We start from the raw sequence: 11,651 nt of genomic DNA, 5'->3' as shown, positions 1-11,651 counted from the left end.
TAGGGATGAGAAGCGTGGTGTTTCTGTATAGGGTATCTCCACTGCTCCAAAGTGTAAATATCTCCCTCCCCCCATTGTCTTTCAAAATGCTTTCTTGAAAAAAGTGCTTCCTTTCCATTAATACAATTTATTAAAAAAATAAAAGTGAATTGGACATAAATCAAAAACATAATTGAGAATAGATCGCCTAGCTCAATCCTTGAAGGATCTCATTTATTTAGCAGGTCACTTAAGCAAAAGGATGATTATCTATGGCTTTTGTGCAAATACATTTCCTTCTTGAAGGGTAGAGATTTTAAATTCCTGTGAAGGCACCGCACACCCACAGACTCATTAATAAGCCCATGGTTCTCCTCTCCTCCGTCAATAAGTGAGTGTTTCCCCCCCCCCCCCCAAAAAAAAAACAACAAACAAAAAACAAAAACTCTGCAGTCAGGAGTCCATCAGGGTAAAATGAAATAAAAAAGATTTGGGAAGATTTTGTTTTCATTTATATGGTTTAACACATTGGTTTCAAAGGAGTTGGTCAAGTTCCTTGAGCAGTACCCCACTCTGGTCTCAACTCTCCCCTAAGAGAAGGGTTCAGAGACGTGGCCCCAGGACTACCTGGCCCAGAGTCCAAAGCCCTGGAGGTTCTGGTGGTGGTGGTGATGGTAACCAAAGACTCCAGAGAACAGAAGTCCTAGTTTGATGTAATTCAATATATATATATTATATATTATATATATATATTGTTTCCCACAAACTGAGCATGGAGGCAAATCCCTACCTGCCATCCTGTCTGAAATCTGCCGGCCTAGAAGGTGTAAATTATATGTATAATTTTTTTTGGCCTTCTGGTTTATGTCTTTAAAGTTTTGTTTAAAAAAATTTTCCACATTTCAGTTGTCAAAGTTTTTTAAAAACATTTTTTTTTGTCTTATTGACTCCATGGGTTTACATTACTATTGCTTCCTTTTTTATTTATTTTTACCTTGAATGATTTATAATATTATCATAAAACAGAAGAAACAAGAGGAGATTTCTTAAACATTTTCAGTGTTACAAAACCCTGAAATTCTCCATTACTGCTATAGTTGTAAAGTCAGTATTTTAAAATTCAATTCAATTCTCTATTATGTTTTGAAGCTTTAGTTGCTATTTTTAATTTTTTAAAAATTTTATTTTATTGTTTAAAGTATTACAAATAGTAGTATATATATCTCCTTTTTTCCCCCCCTATTGACCTTCCCCTGGCCTACCCTATCCCCCCGGCACATGCCCTCACCGCCTCCCCCCAGTGTCTTGGGTCCATTGGTTATGCTTATATTCATGCATACAAGTCCTTCAGTTGCCTTTTTAAATTTTTATTGATTTCAGAGAGGAAGGGAGAGGGAGAGAGAGATAGAAACATCAATGATGACATAGAATCATTGATAGGCTGCCTCCTGCATGCCCCCTACTGGGGATTGAATCTGGGACCCTTCAGTCTGCAGGCTGACACTCTATCCACAAAGCCAAACCAGTTAGGGCTCAATTGCTTCCTTTTAAAATGCATTGCTGAAATAACCTTGTTTCTATAACACTGTGAGTGAAATGTGCTTTGGTGGGCAGATCCAAGAACTCTGTTGTATACATCAACTGTTTCTATGAAAAATATGTGATGTGAGTTCCAAAACACAACCTACAAGTGAACTTTTGGAATAGAGTCTATTTATGCACTGAAGATTGCCAGGTTATTTACGACAAGAAATTCTGAAGTAATAGTACTGGTCTGGCTATGACCATTGGCCTCAGTCTCATTACACTAGAATCACAGTGTTACTCTGATTATAAATGACCTAGAGCAGTGTTGCTTCAAGTATGATCCTCAAATCAATTGCATCACATTTACTTGAATGTGCTTATTAAAGCTCATAGAATGTACAGCACCAAGAGTGAACCCTAATGTATACTATGGACTTCAGTTGATAATAATGGATCAGTTTTGGTTCATTGATTGTAACAAATGAGCCACACTGATGTGGTATGTTGATAGTGGGGAATGCTGTGTGTATGGGGGAGGGGGCCTGTGGGAACTCTGTACTTTCTGCTTAATTTTGCTGTAAGCCTGAAACTTCTCTAAAAAATAAAGTTTATTAATTAAATACCAGAGCTATTCCTTAGAACTTCATTTCATTTAAAATAAGCATCCCAGGTAAATACTATGCTCATAGAAATTTGATAGCTATTACCTTACAATTATTATTTAAATAAAAAAAATAAGATGCTGTAGGTGTTACCTAGTGGGTATGGATTAGCTAATAAAGAAGGTATCAGTACAGAGTGCATCAGGAGAGAAAAGGGTTTTTGAACAATGGGAAGAGTCCCCTGTGATTTATTTTAACTTCTAATAAGTGTATCACTAATGTTTGTTTGACACCTGAATTTTATTTGTCATATGAGAAATGGTGAGAAAAATAAAGATGTGTTCAAACCAAAACATGACAACCTGGTAGCACTAAATTTTTATCTCTCTGCAGAATTAAAGTGATCATATCCTCCTGCACTCAGGGGATTCTCATCTTTATTGCCTCCTCTGCCTGGGTGGAGTCCCTTCCCTCCGTCGCTTTTGAAGGACACCTCTTAGAGACATTTTTTAAGGCTCAGGTTTGTCCCTCATCTGTCCAGCAGTGCAGTGACAGAATTCTTAGCTGGGCTGAAAATAGTAACTTTGTAAGGAGCAAGTCACATGCCCACCAAAGGATCATGGGCTCTCCTTGGTGACTCACCGAATTTATAGAGCCAGCTACACAGTTTGAGCTCTCTGGATGGAATTCCCCCCCACACACCATGCTCCTAATCCCAAGATACAGGCATTTGTAGGAAGATTGCTAACAACGAAACCAAACCCTCCACCAACAAACAAAACCTCACCAGTCTTATTAAAAATATTTGTAAAGGTACCAGATGAAAAAAATCTTATTTAAGCATGTAGAGGGAGCAATCTCTAGATCTCCATGAGGCCTCCATTATGATGCAGAGTTGCAGGAACAAAGGGAGACAACAGGGCAAAGTTGTTAGGGCATGGGCTCTGTGCCACATGAATCATGACATGTAAACAACACTATATGTGTCCGCCAAGTAAAATCAAAGCTCTAAAAATAGCAACAGCTGCCCTAGCCAAGTTGGCTCAGTGGATAGAGCATCGGCCTGTGGACTGAAGAGTCCCAGGTTCAATTCTGGCCAAGGGCACGTGCCTGAGTTGCGGGCTCGATCCCCAGGGGGCGTGCAGGAGACAGCCGATCAATGATTCTCTCTCATCGTTAATGTTTCTATCTCTCTCTCCCTCTCCCTTCCTCTCTGAAATCGATAAAAATACATTAAAAAAATAAAATAGGAACAGCTGATATGTGCCAGAAATCATGACAGACAGTTTACATGCGTTATCTTATGTTGTTTTCACAAAATCTCTATGAGGCAGGTTCTATTAATGTGCTTACAGACAAGAATGCTGCAGTTTAGAGAGGTTTGCCCAAGTTCACAGAGCTAGCAGGTGGTAAAAATCAATTCCCAGGGCTGGCAGCAAGCAATGTTTCTGTAAAGGGCAGCAATGGAACTATATCAGAAAGATGACTATTTAGTCTATTATTGAATGAAACTTGACTGTGTGTCAAGTTTCTAATTATAAAAATTCAAATTGAGGTGTTCTTTATTTCTCCGCTCTGTGCCTCAGCTTCCTCATTTGTGCTGGGTGAACCCACTGGTCCTCAACCCTGGCTGCACATTAGAACCTCCTGGGGAGTTTTCCTACCTGGATCCACCTCACGCCGACTGAACTAGACTCTGGGTGGTGATCAAGCGCTGGAATCCTTTTTTTAAAGCTCCCTAGGTGATTGTGAAGAGCACAATGATTTCTGGCTCTAAATGTCATCACTCTGTGATTGTACTTCAACATTCCTTTCGCCTGATCCTCAGTGGAGATGAGAGGAGAGAGTTGGTCATTACCACCCCAACATCTGAAGAGTAATTAAGCTCACCACTAAGATTTTTCTCTAGGCTGACCCTTCCCTAAAAAACAACAACACAGTTACTCATGCTTTTAGAAGATTTTCCTGAAAAAGGAACTTCAAGAAGCTTCATCAGTGACCTATGTACTGACCTATTCAGCATCTTTGGGCCCCACTTACCAAGGTCAGGACAGACTTTTTTCTTTTGAAATGGATGAACTTGAAGCAGAGAGACCAGCTGCATTTCTCTTACCTGGACAGTCAGACTGTCTGGCTCGGTTTGCACTTTGGCACAAAAGGCCAGGCTCTGGTGAAGAACTATCAGGCCAACAGATGGAGTTTGCACTGTGACTACTGGGCTTTCCGCCTTCTCCGGGACAAGGGACAGTTGTTTGAGATTTTCTTTGGAAGCCGCCCCCTAGGGAGGGCCCTGCGTCAGTTCCTGCTCTCAGGGAGTGCTGCCTCCTCACCTGCCGCCTGATGGGCTCTATCCGCCGCCTGCCTGGGCTGCTCTCCGGTGACCCGTCTATCTAGTGGTTTTCTCAGAACATATGTTGGGGTGGCGGACATTAACACCACCGCTGCTTTTCTCCCTGGTTGAATTCTGCCCTCCAGATCTCTTGACAACATCGTCACTCTCGCTTTTGTGGGTTTTGACAGCACATCGACTTGCAGACAGCATCGAGTGGTAGCTGCCAGGATTCACATTTAAATTCCTGATTATTCCAGGCACATCATCAAAGGTGACATGCTGAAGTTGGGTTACAGAGATGATATCTACTCAGGCCAAACTGACTGTTCTCCCCAGATTCAAGGCCCAGATAATCCTGGGCAGTAAAGCAGGAAGAAAAAAATAATCAGGGAAATGCATAAATACAGCGCTTGCTGAATATGAGCTGGCCAACTGACTGTGAAGACATGGTTCAAGGGTGATAATGCCGGAATTACAGTGACTTTTCCCCCAAACAGTTTCTCGAGTTTAAATTTTAAATAGGCTACTCTAAAATGAATGCCTTAGCAATAAGAGAACCTCCTCTCTCCTATCAATCTTCCTTGTCCCTATGCCACACATACTTACTGTATATTTCATTTCTTCATAGTTTTGTTCTCCTTTGTTTACTGTTTTTCCCCACAAGCTGATTTTTTAAGGCCTTCCAGCAGATGAAACCTTCTATGTCAAATTGTCCTTGGGATGCAGTCTTTGCTTATTATAGCATCATCTTTCACTGGTGCTGGAGTAGGTCGGCTGCCAGGGAATGGCATTCACTCATTTTACACAGAGGTGACACCAACAAAGTGCCCTCATGAAGCCACAGATGTCAGAACAGGATTGGATCTCAGAAATATGACCTAGTACCTATAACACTAAATATCTTCCCCAAAGAGACTTGGGGCAAACCCTGTGTCACCCATTTTTGAATCCCCGCTGCCTATCACTAGGCTTGGCATGCTTGAAGCACACAAGAAATGTTTCGTGAGTTGAATGCCATAGTTTTACCCACTGATTATCACACAGTCAAGTGCACAGTACTTTTTTGTGGCAGTTGAAATAAGGCCTAAAGAGGTGCAGTGATTTGCCTAAAATGTCAGTGACAGTATATTGTTCTAACATACCACTCCTTGATTCTTTAAAAATATGTGTATCTATGTGTAATGTGCAGGTAAATTTATTTCGTTTGCCATCAATGAAGGGACAAACTGCTTCATGTACAGAAAACACTAAGTGGGGACATGAATTAGATATTCACACATTTTTTAATGAAACAGATTCAATAAAAACAGTAACAAGTGCTCAACTATATTAAGCGCTTACTAGTATATCCTAGGAACTATCACACTAGAGATAACAAGTAAGATATACTCCTTAGAGAAAAAAATAAAATTTGTAGGATTTTAGGGGGTCATATTTTGTGAAGCTCTAGAAGAGACAACACATATTTCTGCAAACTTAAGCTCCACACATTCATCTCAGCTGTATTTTGCTGGGCCCTGTGTTCTTACCAGCCTACCAGAAGTTTAGAACATGTTTCTACAATGCGAGAGGTAAGTGAAGTGACAGGTTACATTTTCATTGTGTTGTTTGACATCACAATGGCATCACTGAACATGTAGCAAGAATGTAAAGATCCACTCTGCCAAAAAAGTTCTATGTATGCTAAAAAACAAATCTGAGAGGGAATCTGAGGCCTAAGGAGATTTAACTAGAATTAAAATAAAGAACACTAAGATTTCACATAGAAGGTGTTCTCTTTTTTTTTTTTTTAATTTCTTTATTGATTAAGGTGTCACATATTTGTCCTCATCCCCCCATTCCCATCCCACACCCCTCCCCTTGGATGCCCCAACCCTCTGTTGGACTTAAGCATTGGTTAGGCTCATATGCATGCACACAAGACCTTTGGTTGATCTCTCCCCCCTCCCCCCACCCTCCCCTATCCTCCCTCTGAGGCCCGATAGTCCGATCGATGCCTCCTTGTTTCTGGTTCTGTTCTTGTTCATCAGTCTATGTTGTTCATCATTTCCCCTAGATGAGCGAAATCATGTGTCACTAGAGATATACTTATAAGAATTGAATGTGCGACGAGCAATAATAGTTATGCTGACAGGCAAATGAATCAGTCTGTAGTGAGTTTCTTTCTGGACCAACAGTTCTTTTGAGACCCAATATCAATGTCCACCAGTTCCCTATGAGTACATGTCGGCACTGACCCCTCAGATCTGGATGGTGGACAAATGGTGGTAATGCAGGTCCGACTCCCTCTGGTTTGGTCTCGGCCGGACCCAGGGGCACTGATTCACCCGGATCCAGGGGCCCACGGCCTCACCCGGACCCGGGGCCAGGCTCACCCGGATCCAGGGGCCCACGGCCTCACCCGGACCCGGGGCCAGGCTCACCCGGATCCAGGGACCCACGGCCTCACCCGGACCCGGGGCCAGGCCCACCCGGATCCAGGGGCCCGCGGCCCCCCTGGACCCGGGGCCAGGCCCACCTGGATCCAGGGGCCCGCGGCCCCCACCGGACCCGGGGCCAGGCCCACCCGGATCCGGGGGCCCGCGGCCCCACCCGGACCCGGGGCCAGGCTCACCCGGATCCAGGGGCCCGCGGCCTCACCCGGACCCGGGGGAAGGTGTTCTCTTAATAGGGCACATGGACAAAACCAGAGACTCTATGATAAGTAGGAGAGAAGCTAGAGGGGTTCATTGTTGGGACACTAATCAGATGCATGAAGAAAATAAACTACTTTGGAGTACTGATGAGGGAGAACATTTTTTTATAGGTTTATTTGGGGTCTAGAAGTTTAAATGTGTAGATGAAAAAACTAGAAATGACAGATTTGCCCTGAAATCAAAAGCAATTTACTTTAATGAGCAAGTTTGTATTGCCTATTAAAATAAAAACTGTAATTTTCAAAAGGCATAATTGATCAGTAATTAACTTCAAATACTGAGGTGTATACCAATGCTATGGAGATATGAAATTAGACTCAGTCTTATAAAAGAAAAAGGAATTGGCCACAGATGAGTAATTTAGTAAGAAATATGTAAACCCCGGCTGTGTCTTATGAAGGTCATGATACTCCCTGTTTTCAGTTCTCATGATGATTCTGTTAAAAGGGAGAAGGCAAGAGATGGAAGAGGTGAGAGATGAACCTGATAGGTTTTAACCAAACCACAAGGCTTCTTAAAGTTATGCTGAAAGGCTGACTGGAAATTTACTGGTAGGGCTAAATCTTGAACATCATGACTTGGTTGTATAAGTTTTTTTATTTTTTTATTTTCTTTTATTCCTTCCTCCTTGCTTTCTTCTAGCTGGTTTGATATTTACCCAGAGATCCCTTTTCAGGGACTGAAAAGATCAATCCTCATCTCAAGGACTGAAAAGATCATTGAAATGTCAAAACTACTTTGGCCATTGAAGTAGAATGGATAATAGTGCATGTGACAGCCATTCAAATCAGCATTGCCTTTGCCCTCAGATTCTTAAACCACATTTGACTTTAACTCCACTAATTGGGGAAGGCTGAGAGGAAGGTACTGACTTTGAGGATATCATTTGAGGTTGGGTACAGGTTAAAGAGAGAGCTCCCTCTTTGAGTGCACCATGGTGCATTCATGATCTCAATGTGTATTTGTTGAATGGACCATAGTCAATCTCAGAAGTTCAGATGTTCTCCAAGTTACCTCTAGACCTGGGTAAATTGAAGGAGACAATCTCCAGCAACACATCCATGAGTGACTCTTGTAAAGTTCTCTTCTTTTCACCACTCCTTTGTATGTCCTCTCCCTCTGCCTCTTCACCACCAGGGATGGCCCTCTACCCTGGTTCTTTGGGTGGGTAGTAGACAATACTGACAACACGGGGTGCCCAAGATGCCCAGCAAGACATGGAAACTATGCCATTTGATAAATGTGTAACTAACCATTATAGATACAATATCTGTTTCTAAAGAAGTCAATAGCTTAAGGTAGAAGAGGGAGTAGCAATGAGTAGACATTAAAAGCAGGCATATTTCAACTTAAGGAAACAAGAACTTTCTAAGATCTGTGTAACAATTAAATGACCTCATGAGAAAAACATTAGAATAGACTCATTCATTCATTCATTCAATAATTCACTCATTCAACACATCATTATTGAGCTCCCATACATGCTAGACATTATTCTAGGCCAGTGGTTTTCAGCTGGTGTGCTGCAAAAATATTTTTAAACATGCAATACCTGACTATTTAGTCAGGGCACTAAGGGTCTTTCCCCTTAGATCATCAAATAAAAAAATGACAACAGTCAACACAACAATAGCCATCCAATGTGAATGAACCAAACTCATACCTTTTTTGGAGGGTCAGATTGCCAAAAAATATATTATACTTGCCACAGGATTTTAATAATTAGTTTATGTGTGCCATGAGATGAAAAAGGTTGAAAATCGCTGTTCTAGCAGTAGTGAACAAAAGAGGCAAAAATCCCTGCCCTTGTGAAGCTTTTCTGGGGGAAGATAGACAACAAGAAAAAAAGAGGTAAAATATATCATGGGTTAGATGAAATAAATGTAAAGCCTATATACGGTACATATTGACTATATATTGCTCCCACACACATACTTTTGTTGGACTCTTCCAACCTAGCTATGGAGGAGGCAGGGCTAGGTATTATTATTATTCCCATTTTAAAGATGGTGAAGAGGCTCTGAGATATTAAGGGACTTGCTCAAAGTCATGTGACTCATATGTGCTGGAGTTGAGATCAGAAACAAAGTTTTTATCTCTAATCTGGGGCTCCATTCATTGTCAAGGTGTCCGCATGGACACCACATGGTATGGGAATCCAGTGAGGCAAGGAGGCTTCTCTGCTGTGGGCCAGAGTTTCTAAATTTGACTAATTTTACTATTTTCCCATATATATATATTGATTTTAGAGGGGAAGGGAGAGTTAGAGAAAGAGATAGAAATATCAGCGATGAGAGAGAATCACTGATTGGCTGCCTCCTGCACGCCCCCTACTGGGGATCAAGCCTGCAACCCAGGCATGTGTCCTTGACCGGAATTGAACCCGTGACCTTTCAGTCTGCAGGCTGACGCTCTATCCACTGATACAAACCAGCCAGGGCCCAAAATATATTTTTATTGATTTCAGAGAGGAAGGGAATGGGATAGATAGTAACATCAATGATGAGAGAGAATCACTGATAGGCTGCCTCCTGCATGGCCCCCATTGGGGATCAAACCCACTATTGAGGCATGTGCTCTGACCAGGAATCTAACTGTGACCTCCTGGTTCATAGGTTAATGCTCAACCACTGAGCTACTGCAGCCGGGCTCATTTTACTCTTGGTGATGTGAATGAATGGGGCTGTGACAGCACGGTTCCGTGGGTAGGTATATGGTTGAGGGAGAAACCCTAGACAGACTTCTGCTTGAACTTTATCTTTCCCTTCCCTAGTCAATCATGCATTGCTAGCAAGTCCCTAAAAAAGCCTTTAGTGTGTTCACTGCTCTGAGGGCAGGAGCTCTTCCCACCCTCGGAGTGTACTCAAAGGACACCTTGGAAGGTATTCCCCGAATTGAAATATTTTACTGCTGGGAGAAACCTCAGATGCCATTTAGACAGTCTGCATTGAGGAAGCTTAATTCTGGGCTATTAAGATGTGGGTGCAAGGCTCCTCAAGTCAGAGAGAGCACTAGTTCTGGGTGGTGCAAGCTCTTCCCACTACACCATGCTGCCGCTCACAGGGGGGCCCTGGCCTGGCACGGCACAAATTCCGAAGCCTTTCTCAATTAGTTAAGTAAAATAAATTTATCCCAACTCCCTTTATTAGAGCATTAAAAAGAGCTTAAGCCACTTAATAAATAAACGGTAGCTGGAGTCACCTCTTGATGGATAATCATGTTTTCTCATTTGCAGTGTAAGTACGAGAAGACAAAGTGACTTTAAAATGGCTGGGAGAGACCCAATTATCTGATAACAATTCCAGAGACCACATACACAAGTGAAGAACAGACCTCTTTAAAAGTGGTGTCTGACAAGGTAAGAGATACTTGTGGCACAGAAGCTATGGAATGTAATTATTTACCCTTTTACAACTAATGCAAGAAGTTGAAAATAAAGCTTTCATTTCAAATCCTTTGTATCTGGATGAAACTTTAATTTTACATAATTAAATTGACTTCACAGTTCAGTGTGTTAAAATATGCAATTAAGCAGCATTTCAGGGTTAAATGCCTACTGTTGTTGGCTCATTTAGAAATCACGCTGCCGAACTCCCAAACAAGAATGAACACCTGCCTGTCCGCTGTTATCCCCAGAGCCAGGGACAGCACACAGCCCACAGGGTGACTCCCCAAATTCAGAGTCGGCAGTTGAGTTTGCATGCATCAGCTCCTACATAAAGTTAGTTGGATATTTAAAGAATTTTCACTTCTCTTTGTTTTTCAGTGTTGTTGTTTTTTTCTTTTATGAGAAAATATTCTGGGACTTTAGGAGCATCATAGATTATTAACTTTATCTCTTACAGAAGTTCCTTCTAAAACAACACTGCACCATCAAAATTGTTGCTTTCTATTGTTGTGTGTTCAAACTCATTCCAATTTTGCCATTTCACATTTTAGGATACATTTCAGCTAAAGACCTCTTTTAATTTAACTTTGCACTCCTGGAAAAGGAGGGCTTAAAGAATGTTGTGGGAGGTGTTGAAGGGAGACATTGAAATGGTATTGGGGTGAGTTTACTGGGAATTGATCTTAAGGAGCAGTGGTCTATACAGATGGAGTCATTCACAGTGTACCTCCCCTTCATTTCCCTTTGAATAGCATCTCTGTGATGGTTAATTTATGGCTCAGCAGTATTCTATATTCCCTTTCATTTTAAGACTCTGAGTGGAAAATTGTTCAATTAGAACTGAGTTCTCTTCCCTTCTTTAGTATATTTTAGAATTCATGTAACAGTGATTCTTGTTTCGTCCATTGGGTGGTTGTTGGTAAGGACTCATCAACCTAAGCAATATCCTTGCAATGACACATGGGAAACCTGAACCCATTTGGTGGCTTCTTCAGATAAATGGGGAAGTGTGTTGTTGCTACATTAATTACAAAAACCACAAAAAGAATATATGATCATGACATGAGACCACTTAGGACATGAGACCGCTTAAGACAAACTTCTTTGAATCAGGGGCATATGCAATA

The sequence above is a fragment of the Cnephaeus nilssonii genome (assembly GCF_951640355.1).
Source record: "Cnephaeus nilssonii genome assembly, chromosome: 12".
NCBI lineage: Eukaryota > Metazoa > Chordata > Mammalia > Chiroptera > Vespertilionidae > Cnephaeus > Cnephaeus nilssonii.
Note: the sequence above shows the minus strand (reverse complement) of the source record.